Source organism: Pinus tabuliformis, chromosome 6 (genome assembly GCF_031772625.1).
Source record: "Pinus tabuliformis cultivar Carrire ecotype Pingquan chromosome 6, CPIR1, whole genome shotgun sequence".
Lineage (NCBI taxonomy): Eukaryota > Viridiplantae > Streptophyta > Pinopsida > Pinales > Pinaceae > Pinus > Pinus tabuliformis.
This window is the reverse complement of record NC_142292.1, coordinates 703,832,114-703,844,240: the sequence shown is the minus strand read 5'-3', so window position 1 is coordinate 703,844,240 and position 12,127 is coordinate 703,832,114. Positions and strand designations below refer to the sequence as shown.

The window sequence follows — 12,127 nt, the reverse complement described above, 5'->3', positions numbered from 1 at the left end:
ATGTTAGTTTGATGAAAAATCATCCTTTGATCAAAACATGGAAGTAGGTGATCTAGTACTTAAATGGGACAAATCACATGAGCAGAAGGGAAAGCATACAAAGTTTGAGAATTTATGGTTGGGGCCTTTCATTATTACAAAAAATATTGGCCCTAAAACATTTTGACTGCAAACTCTGAAGTGATAGTAATAACCATTTCGGTCAATAGGAAACTCCTTAGAAAATGTTTTTCTTGAATCCCTTTGGGGAAGTTTAATTTTGTAAATATTTTTTTGTTGTTTTCATGCAATTTTTCTTTTAGTAGTTCTTTTATTTCTAGTTTTACTGGTTTGTTTTGGAAGGGCCACTATTTTAAGCCAAAAATTAATGGCTGAAATCATATTAGAAGGAAAAATTTGCGTAGATGTGTATTTTTCTGTTGGTGATCTAACTTACTGAATTGTTTGTCTCTAATTTTTGCAGAATATAAAAATGATTTTTTGTTCAAAGTATCTGAAAATTTTATCAGTGACTACAGAAACAATCTTTAAACCAGACCATATTTTATGAAGGGAATTAATTATTTAGTTGACATAATCTAGTAAACATTCTAATTAGTGCTAATTTAGTGATGGTTAACTTATTACGCCTCAAGTATTCTTAAGGAGTTTTTTGTTCAAATTTGTTTCCACACCTATTAGAGGATCCATTTCGGGGTTACTAAGTAATTAAGTCAAATCATTGTTAATAGAGTTGGCTAAGGGATAGGAGGTCTCATTATGAGTCATCCTACCATGTTCATGGATGATTGGGAAATGCCATCGCCATATTTGGTCACCAAGCCAAGGTGGTGGCTTTTGTTCATAAGACTCAAGGACAAGAGGTCTCATCATGATTTGGCTTGATCATTTCATAATATTTAGTGAATGTTAGTGTCATCATCTGATTAACAAACTAGAATACTGGTATTCAACCAAACATTGTTTAAGGAAAATAAAAAAATAAAAAATCTACGAGTTAAAATCCTAATAGTGGTATAGAAGCATCTGAATCTAAGTTAAAATGTATTCCTATTGAGGCTATGGATGCTTGACTGATGATAGAGGTAATTCATGTGGTATTAGAGTCACGTTTACATTACTTTATTTTTAATCGTTTCTCTTTCTTAATATGTTGTTTATAAATTCCATGAATGTCTATAAATATTAATGGATTCTATTTTATTTAATTTTTTGTGTGGTGATGAAATTTAAAGCGAAGGCGTTTGCAAACAATAGATTTTAATTAGTTTTAAATTAAATCAAAGCAATCAAATTTTCAGTTTGTTTGGTATCTAGTTTTATCCAACAACGAATTTATTTTTCCTTAACATCATATACATTTCTAGTCAGAGACAACGGGTTCATCTAATGAGTCATAATTTGTTGGCAACCCAAAAAAATCCCCTTACATTTTGAGAATGAAATAGGCCCCTCCTTTTATTTTTTCTTTTTATTTTTCTATACTTGCTTTTTCTCAGTGATCTAGAATGATGACTCTTTTTTTTTTAGCTGAGGTTTTTATTTTTAAGTGATTATTCTGCTATTTTTTTTTTTAAACTTGACATAATCCTCTTTTCACTCGCTCTATGACTATGATGGTGATCTTGAAGGAAACTGAAGGTGGATCCTAAATCTTAATATCAATTGGTTGATTTATATCTTTTGTTGCCCAGATAAATTTATGCAACATCATACTCATGCAATTATATGCATCACATTCCTTTTGTTTTTTATGAGAAAACTTGATAACACTGGAGATATATTTGGTAAATTCCACAAATACACCTAGTTTTTTTAATATTACTCTTACACGTTTCCTTTGCCTTAACTATGGATTGACCTTATATTTATGACACAGTGTTTCTATATGTTATATGGTTTTGGAATATGAATGATTAGGTAATTATTTTGGACTTTATTAGGATATGTTACAATGCATTTCATGCTCCACAGTGTATGATAAAGGTTCAACCTTGATTTATTTAAAATCACCTAGTGTTACTAATATCGATACATATGTTGTGGTGGTTGTTATTATAGCCAAAGGTGGTACAACCTAACGCTATGAACAATGATTGTTTTCAAATTATATTTGTAATGGGTTAAATATTTATACACCTATGCGATGGATATGCCATAATTCATATAGTTAACACTTGAAAACAACAAATCATGTACATCCATGCAACAAGGCATGGTGTCGAATGAATGATAGGTTTATTGAGATATGGAATTACTCACCCGAGTTAGCAACTATATGTTTTAACACCTGAACATTTGTCATATGATCGAAAGGCCTTGAGCCTAGTTTTGTTATTGATAGGAAATTCTATCAATTTAGTCCAGTACTGCGAGCCTTCTTTACTAGTGGGTTATCCTAAAGTTACAATTATATTCCCGCATACTTTGTATTCGAGTCTAGAGTCTTTGTTTGTGTTTTGTCATTCGAGATTGGGGTTTGGTTTCCTGAAACCCTACCCAACTTGTGTTCTCTACCTAGTGCACAAAATTACCTTTGTGTTCCTCCTCCCATCTTAGAATGGCCCTTGTGGTTAGAACAGAGTCTCCAAAAGATGAAATTGTCAAAGCTTATGATGAGTACCTTTCTCTATTCTAGGAAGTTGGATGGTGGAATTATATTTAGATCTTCCAGGGCCATAATGAGGATGTAGTTAAGGGCTTTTCCTCCAATTGTAATGAACGTAAAGCCAAAATTGGAGATATTGAAATGTTTGTTGATGAAAGCTTTATAGCTGAGGCAATTCATCTTTCCACCAAGGCAAACAATTGGTCAAAGAACTACCCAGTACAAGATATCCCCTAGAAATAATTTCTAGTCTTAAAGGAAGCCGCTTACAGCGTAAAAGGTATGCATATTCACTTCTGCAAAAATAAATGGAAGGATTTAGTTTATTTCATTAGGAACATTATCTAAGAGGGACAATGTGACCTTGTGTTTTTGTATCACATACATATTTTGATGGTATTTATGTATTTTAAGTAAAACCTTCCATTTTCTTTGCATAAAATCCTTTTAAAAATGGTTAAGTTATATCAAAGGGATCACAAAAACCTTGAGCACTCCTTGTTCCACCATAGCTTAATATGCATACTTGTCAAACATTATTTGGCTAAGTTCGACGACCCTTGGGGTTTGTTTCTTCTCCATAATGGTTTTGAAAACCCTCATGCCAATGAAAGATAAGTAATCCCTCCTAGGGTTTCACCTAATTATTCATAAGATATTCTAGAACCTTCTATGTCTCACAGTTGTGATAATCGGGCCTTGATAACCTTTGTCATTCATATGAGTTGGATTTATGTGAGGAAACAATGGGTAAAAATCCTAGTTATGCATCTGCTTGCATAACACGTAGCATGGAAAAGAAAGTAGGGTTTCAACATGTTGAGCTGCAACCTAAATTCAAGGTTTATTTTGATCCCAATTTGTCGAATTATACTGGTTATTTTCGACTTGTCAAACAAGAAAGAAAATAGTCAATAGAGTCTAAAACTTCAATCTCAAATCAAAAGTAAATAGATGGCTCATAAAATAGTCTGATCCCAACCAAATAGAGGTAAAAAGGTCCTTGTCATAGATTCTTATGTCGATGTTGGCTCTCTCAAGGATCCTGTGTTAAAAAATAACAAATCCCAATCTAACCTCAAATTTGTATTTATCGATGATAATGTTTATGCTAGGGTTGGTGATCAGAACTATGATAACCATTACTAATATAAGGCCAATTCTAATAGATGTGTACAAAGCATGTAATGGAAACAAAGATACTGAGTTATGGTTTCTTTCGTTGAGCACAAGATACTGAGTTATGGTTTCTCAAATTCAAAATTTTGTCAAATATGATATTTTCAGTTTTCTATATTCATGTCAGAAGATTGTGAAGGTATGATTAGATATTTTATTCAGTTTATCTATTTTAAAGGAAACTACAAACTCTTAGATTCTATAGCTGCCTTATTTTAATAATGATGTCAATTATTAATTTCCACTTATTTGATTTGTAACAGGTATCCCTCGTCTTCCAAAAGTTGGCATTGGTTATGACGACATAATTTGTTGTGGATATGGCTCAACTGTTTTGAATCACCTTTGCATATCGTGTTAGTTATTTATGCCATTTTATTTTAAAACAATTATGATATGACCCCAAGTGGCCGTGATAGTTAGATTATGGTCCTAGTTTCTAGAAAAATATTTTTATTTATGAGATTTGATTTTTTACATCGAGGACTCGTTTAGATATAAATAAAGCCTCATGTTTTGAGAGAAGGAGAGCAAATATGGTCATTTAACTCTGGTAAATATGGAACCATATTATTTTTGGGTTACTGTAAGTATTGATTTGTTCAAATGATTTTGATAGATCGAGACTTAGTCACATAGGTTATATAAAATCCATATTTTCTAATCAATATTTTCATAATATTTCAAATGTCTTGGGAAAATCTAAAAGTTAAATTCTATTATTTTCTTACTGAGATTTGGAATCCAACAAATGCATTGACATCTTTCCTTATCGTATAAATTTTGTTTTAAATATATTTGATCGCATTAATATTTTATGATTGTTGTCTTAAAAGATAATCTGGATCTCTGCATTACTCAGATTTGAATTCTTAGAATGTCTTTTAGGAATTCATGTTATCCAAGTATGTGGTTTATATGTAAATGTGATTAATACCTTGACTGTGATACTTTCTAAGTTCCATATAGTCTTTTATTTCTTACTTATTGAATGATTTCAATATTTTAAGTATTGAAAAAAATATTTTTCAAAAGGAATTATTATGGTCATTTAATTTTCCTGAGCCGGGATAGTATTAGATAAACATATACATCTATATTTGCATTGATTCTTGATGTGACATAGGAAAGACAAATTTGGACTTCTCTGCATTTGTTTAAAAAATAAGGGAATTATATTGTTGTAATTTTTTGTCTTTTATGAAAAATTACATCAAGATTCAACTGCATTTAAACTATAATTTCATTTATAGTTTAAATTGGTTTATATATGAAATACCTTGCACTATACGAACATAATATAAAGCATTCTTTTATATTATTTTTCCAGTTACATAAGTTTTTGGTTATTTTTCCTTTTGTATATGTGTAAATTATATCCTATATAATTTGTATATTATATTATTCATTGCACTTTAGCATTGTACATTAATAGTATGATATATAACTATTATTGTCACATATTAGACTAGTTAGGTTGACCTAATTTAGATATATTAACAATTCTTGTACATATAACCTTAGGATTACATTAGGATTTCCACACCCTCTTTTCTTCACAAGAAGAGGAGATTCACAGGCTAATAGAGCCTCAAAATCCATCAGGAGTGGATATTTAAATAACTTAGGTTGTATGAATAACTTTAGTTAGAGTTGCATCCCCTTGTTGAGATATGGTTCAAAAGGCCTATCAATAGGTGGCAAACTCAGTTAGGAAACTATAGTAGGAGCACCTTAACAAATCCATTAGATTAGGTATTCATTCATTTGTTTTTTTAACTATGTAAATTGCAAAAAATCAAATTCCTTGCATGTTTAATATGTTGTAAACCAAATTTCATTTATATGCTATTGTCAAATAATTGTTGTGTTATAAACATGTTATTTTCCTTGTTGTAAAATTAGATGATAAATTTAGTTTTAGTTGGAGAACCTCAGGTTGGGTCTTCACATGTGGTATCAGAACCAGATCCAAAACCTAGACCCTAAACCCACCGAAACATCCCTTAGTCACATGGAACCTGTTGTAGAAGATCTTTACACAAAAAGAAGAGCTAGCCATAGTTTATTGTACAACTAAACAATAGAAAAATCCAATGATATTTTTTTTATATTATTAAACTCTGCACTTTATATTTAGCTCTAGAATGCTAAAAAATCTATTACCGACCACTACGAGAGGTAAAATGGCTGGGTTTTAGGAAATCATCGATGCATTCAAGGTCTAGGAGGAGTCCTTATGCAAAATTTGACTCCCGAAGATGAAAGGCTTAAATCTTGAAGTTGTTGTGCTCTAAGGTAATCCATTTCTTGTTTAATTGACATCCTTCTTATAGTCTAAAACATTGTATTCACATGCTTATTGATAAAATTTAGGATTTTGTTCTCTTGGCTAGGGTTTTGGATAAATTTGTAGACTAGGTTTTAAGTTGCATTTCACACATGTCCATTGTTTCTTCTTGATTGTGCTTTTTGGTCCATGGAAGATGTGGTCAAGAACAACTATCGATTAAACATTGAGTCCAAGATAACCTGGTGTGGCATATCATGTAACTAGTATTATGTTCACTTGTCTCAGTAAATGTTATAACTTAAAAAAAAAAAAAAAAATCCTTATTAAATTTGCTTGTTACGCGTTTCCCTTTTTATACCTGTAGTTATGAAGAATAAAAGGTTCATACAAAATTTGAATAAATTGTTGAGATCTAAACTTTGTTCCTTATTACATTACTTCTATAACTATATTTTAGAGCTTGAAGATGTTATATCAATGCAATGAATTTCGTGATTTTCCATCTTAGCTAAACTTTGCTGAAATCTTCTTCCTTAGTCATAAAATTTTACCATTGCAAAGAAAATTTGTATAAAAAATATATCCTCATGCAATTTATGCAATCTTGGTTAGGCTGAAAACTTAGGGGTTAGTAGGAGATCGTAGTTCTTACATGGATATCTTGCTGAGAGCCTTTACAAAATAAATTATTGCCCCATTTCTTAACCTTTGGTTATTTGTAAACACATCATTGATCTGAAGACTTCCAATCTTCCCAAGAATTTTCAAGTTTGAAACCAAATTGTGCATCTGCTCTATGGAACTATCCCAAAACATTAACCTTGAGAACCAAATATAAGCATTGTAATTTGTGATCAATAGCAATATGCATGAGGATTATATTAAGGTTTTGTTCATGATGTTATAATTATGTTATAACAAAAATACCATTCAAATTATTGTTGAAAAACTATGAATTGCGAGAGCCAATTTTGACCACTTTATGACCTTAAATCCTAAAGTGATATTCTAGAATGTTATGATAGCCAACTGCTACAAAATGTATGAGATTTATGTGACAACATAAGTAATAGGACCTTCCAAAATATTTTTCAAATTCTATTTATTAATGTGATTGATCCTAAATAGAACATACTAGAGTTGCATTCACCCAATAGTGATAAATGATATATTAATGTGAACATCATTGATCTATAAAAAGTAAGATCATATCTTAGTCATTTCAAAATTTCATTGAGACGTAGTATCACCAAGCCTTGGAGTTATTAAAAGACTTCAACATATTATTGTGTGAGAACATTCAAACCATAGGCACAAATAACACTAAGGTCGTCATATGCCCTACCATCCAGAATTCATACTTAACAAAAAATTATCAGCATTAAGGTTTTATTTATTTATTTATTTTTATCATTTTCTCTTAGAGTTTCCTTGAGTTAACTTTGAAATCATGAAAAGAGAAATAAAAATAACCTTAATGATCAGATACCATGAAATCAACATTGTGTATGGGTCATATTCAGATTTAGAATCACTCTAAAGGAAATTCAATAGAGAGAAACTTATCATTATCATAGCATGCTTCTACCACAAACATCTAACAACACGAGGAGGCATTATCAACGAAATAACTCAAGTTATGAACAACAACGATACAATGGATGTAAATACTTAGGAAAATATGTAAATTGTGATATAGTGATAACATTGGGAAAATTAACCAAAGTGTTCAAGAATCTGAAGGTTTATTTCATTTTTTCATAGTGATGAGACCAAGTATCAATCTCAACATTGGCCTAGAATCCTAGTAAGTTAGGGTATTGTAGAGTGGCATCAAAAGGAACAATCTGACCTTAAACCCTTATGTGGATGTATGAGAACAAAATAAAATATGCATCTCCAATTATTATAAACTTATTGTTGAAATGAAATAAAGAGTTTAGTAAACTCAAGTTTGGACACAGATATAAAGGAAAATTGATATGTCCATGTTTAAGCCAAAAACGAATGATACATCTTTGGAGAATAGTTAGCATGTGAGTTAAGCTTGAACAAACTCCAATGAAGCATATGAAATTAATTTCTTTTGAAGTTTACTTAGTTGTTATGATTATATCCAAAGGTAAACTAGTCAACAAGATCAATCACAACATATAGTTGAAATTTAAATACATCATGAGAAAATCGATCAATGTTAATGATATCTACTAGATGATATAGCATGCAATGAATGTAGATCTACCAATTTAGATTTGAAAAGAGAAATTCAACCCTAGGTTGTGCAGACAACAGAAAAAAAGATTAAAAACAAATTATGAAGAATTTCTCAAGAATTTTGTGCGTGTGATAAATGTAAGTTCTCGTTTATAGTTATAGTCTGAGTTTTGGGTTAGATTGTTGGTTTGGATCAATATTTTTCATCCTTGTTTAAAAAAATCGGGGATGAATTAAACTTAGTAGGTATCAAGGTGTTTAAGTAATCTGAATGCTTATAGAAACAACTTGATTGCTTCATATATACATTATCCATTAATTTACAAGAAAAAGCATGTTGAGAGCCATACATAGTTGTTTTCATTAAATACACATATATAACAACAGAAATACTCATGAAAGTACAACCATATAAACCACATATCATCCATCAAAATGCTCATAGAAATACAAGGAGACATAACCTTTCATTAATAATGCAAAAAACAATCCTGGGATGGGACTTCCTCATTCCAGCTGACCATAGAATGGCTGAGCCAAATATCTCTTCAACCATTCATCCGCATGCCATATTCCAAGCATGAATGTGGGACTCAAACCAAAAGAATTAGATAGGGCATACCGAGGTTAAACCACCTCACCCTCATCAACAGAAACCAGGTTTACCATAATCCATCCTGGATCACTAGGCCAACAAGCATGGATGCCACCATATTTCTCCACCTACACCATGAGGAATTTTCCTTTCTCCTAGTCTCTCAGGCTTTACAGCAATCCAAACGCAGATCAATAGGCCCTACACCGAGACCCATGTCTCTCAAGATTGACCACAATCCACACTGGATTGCTAAGACCTAAATCGAGACCCAGCCTCCAGGCTTTACTGCATATCCCAAACCCGGGATTACTAGGCCTGACGGAGAGAAACCACCTCTAGGTTTTATCATATATCCCGCCATTCACCTGCAAGGATTCCAAGGCCATATGAGGCAACACAAAATATGGCTTTACCAAAACCCACAGTCCAGTTTAGGCATTACTAGACCATGTGTTCTATCGTTTCATAGATCCACCTCACTCAGCTTCAAATCCATTCGGCCATCTAGCTCAATCAAAACATGAGAACCCCATCACACAATGGCTATCCAGAAATGGAAAGGCTAGGTTGAAAACACGGTTACACCTAGCAAAACCCATGCCATAATAGCAAAAGAACCACATGCAATACCATGCATGCCAAATCTAGCAAGGAAATCACACATGCAAAGTGATACCTGCAAAGAACCATGTTGTAGTTGCTTGATCTTGCTCTTCCTTACTTGCTCCTTCCTTCTTTGCCTTTCTTGATCGCATGCATAACCATAGCAAAATCTTGAGCCAAGAGCTTACACTGACTAAAGATCTTTCGAACTGATCCTCATAAGCCTTTTTATGAATGTGGCCTCTATTTTCTTCATTTTCCATCATTTTCCTTCAATTTCCTCCTGACATGCAACCTATGACCTTTCACCTTCCTTTTCTCCTAATTTCCATTATTTTCATAAATAAATGTGCCAAAAATGTCATTTTTCCTTTCCAAAGCCTTATCCATTGCCTTTTTCATAAACAACCAAATGAATGTCCACACTGGGATGTCTTGTTCACCATTCAACTTGGAATACGTGTCCCATCATTCGTGGCCTTATATATATTTTTACATGAATTTTCACTAGGGTTGTTACATAAACATAAAATTTTTGGGCTGTGATTATAGGTTCCTCTATTCATCATCTCATGAGAGATATAAGATAGAGGTAGCAGTCACAGGATTTTTAAGGAATTATATTCTAATAAAATGCAGAAAACTAACAAACATTCTAAGATAAAAAGAAATACCAATACATAAGAGGGAGCTAAGCCACTAGGGTTAGTCCCAAACTGAGAGCCTCAACCCTCTGAAACTAACTCAATGATGGATCAATAAGAAAATTCTCATTATCATTTCATCAATGTCAACTACATCACATAACAAGTTAAAAATAATAGTATCAAGTTCTTGAACTCAATAGCCTCTTAGATGAAAACAAATTTTGAATCCTAATGAGCTCTTTGGCATGTTTATTTATACAAGAGGGTAGCTACAAACGACTCCCTAGAAAATAGGGATGTTTGTCTGCCAAAACTTGAGAATGGTGGATATAGATCTCCTTGAACTACAATTTCTTGACATCCAATGACATCGTCCTGCTTGGCTGCCAATGACCTCGAGATGATGAGAAAGAGAGTAGTGATTTTGGTTGATTGAGGGAGTTAAGGAGGTAGAAAACCTCCTAGAATATCTCCATGTTGTATACTTCGAGCTCTTGCATTGAAATCATCTCAAAATCATTCCATTTCTTGCATTTAAAACATATTAGGCGACATGACATAGAAAAACATATTTTACCCCTCTCACTAAGCATAATATAACAAAAAATTGTAAATAAATGTGTGAAAGAGATAGTTCTAAAGTTGTAGGATGGCATTATGACCCTTATGATAAGCCTATTAATGAGCATCATCAATTAGTAACAAATATTTACGAACATATCAAAAGGAAAGCTTACACCTATTAGTTTGTAAATATGTGTGAGTCAAGTAAGACCTAGCAAGTCCTATGTTGAACTACTAAGTCTTGTGTTTCAATCAGATAATTGAACATTTCAGGATGGTGAGCACACGAGGGAATCGAGGCTGAGAGTACTCAAAATTACCACCTCCTCTAGAAATCCCATTTCAATCACCAAAGATATCTCTCATATTGTGCTCCCTAGAGGTAATTAATGACACATTAAGAAGGCACCAAAAAGTTGAAGTGGAAGTAGAGCACCTTCCATCAAGGTTGGTAAATCTCAAGGGATCATGGAACTTTGATAGAGGACCTCCAATTGAGGACATTAATGGGGAGCTCCTAAAGATTAAGCTACCAAATCTTGTTGGAGGCCATGCTAGTGAATGAGTAGAAGCCTGGTTGGAGGGAATGACAAGATGTTTTACACTTATAGAGTATACTTCCAATTCGAAGGATAAGATAGAAATATTTCAACTTAGAGATAAAGAAGTACTTGCCAACATATTATGAAGAATAGAAAGTAGGAGCCTTCCATGATTTTTGGTATACAGATATGAAATGGTAGAAGAATATGAAATTGTATTCATGGAATTGGTTAAGTATGTCTCCTACATGGATATTGGTCAACACCAAGTGAATCATTTTGTTTAAGGATTGAACCCTAATATTAGGGAAATTGTCTAAATGTGGAAACCATACTTTGTTGTAGAAGTTATTAAACATGCTCACTATGTAGAAGAGAAATAAGACTTGAAAGGGGGAACAAAGCCATTTTTCTACAACATCCAAGCTTTGTGGGGAAGGCCCCTCAGACCTTCTCCATGGGAGGAAGTTTGATACCACCGCATATGGAAATAGGGTTGTACCTAGAATGCTGACAGTCAGGATTTAAATTGGTATCAATGCAAATTCATTGATATATTTAGGGACTCATGCAAATCGAGGTCAAATAAGGGGATCTATAAGCAGGAGCAAGGGTCCTAGGGGAATAATATTTTTCTAGAGAGTTGTACAAAATTATGTTCATAGTATACCATGCATCACTTGTTGGGGATGCGAGGGACCTCATCACCAATGTGATTATCTAGAGTTACAAACTGGAAACAAACATAGAGAAGGAAAAGCATCGATGGGAGGAGAAGGAAACCACCATCAAATATGTGTAGTAGTGGACAACCAACAAGTTGAACACCAAACCGTCGTGATAGAAACCTTAGGTAAGATAAGTGATGTAAAATTTAAA

The 12,127-nt window shown here is 32.7% G+C and overlaps 1 protein-coding gene across 1 annotated transcript in view; it reads right to left on the bottom strand.

Annotated features, from left to right (window-relative positions):
- Window positions 1-12,127, bottom strand: part of LOC149260625 (disease resistance protein RUN1-like) — a 31,867-nt gene that overhangs the window by 1,239 nt on the left and 18,501 nt on the right. The window lies entirely within an intron of this gene.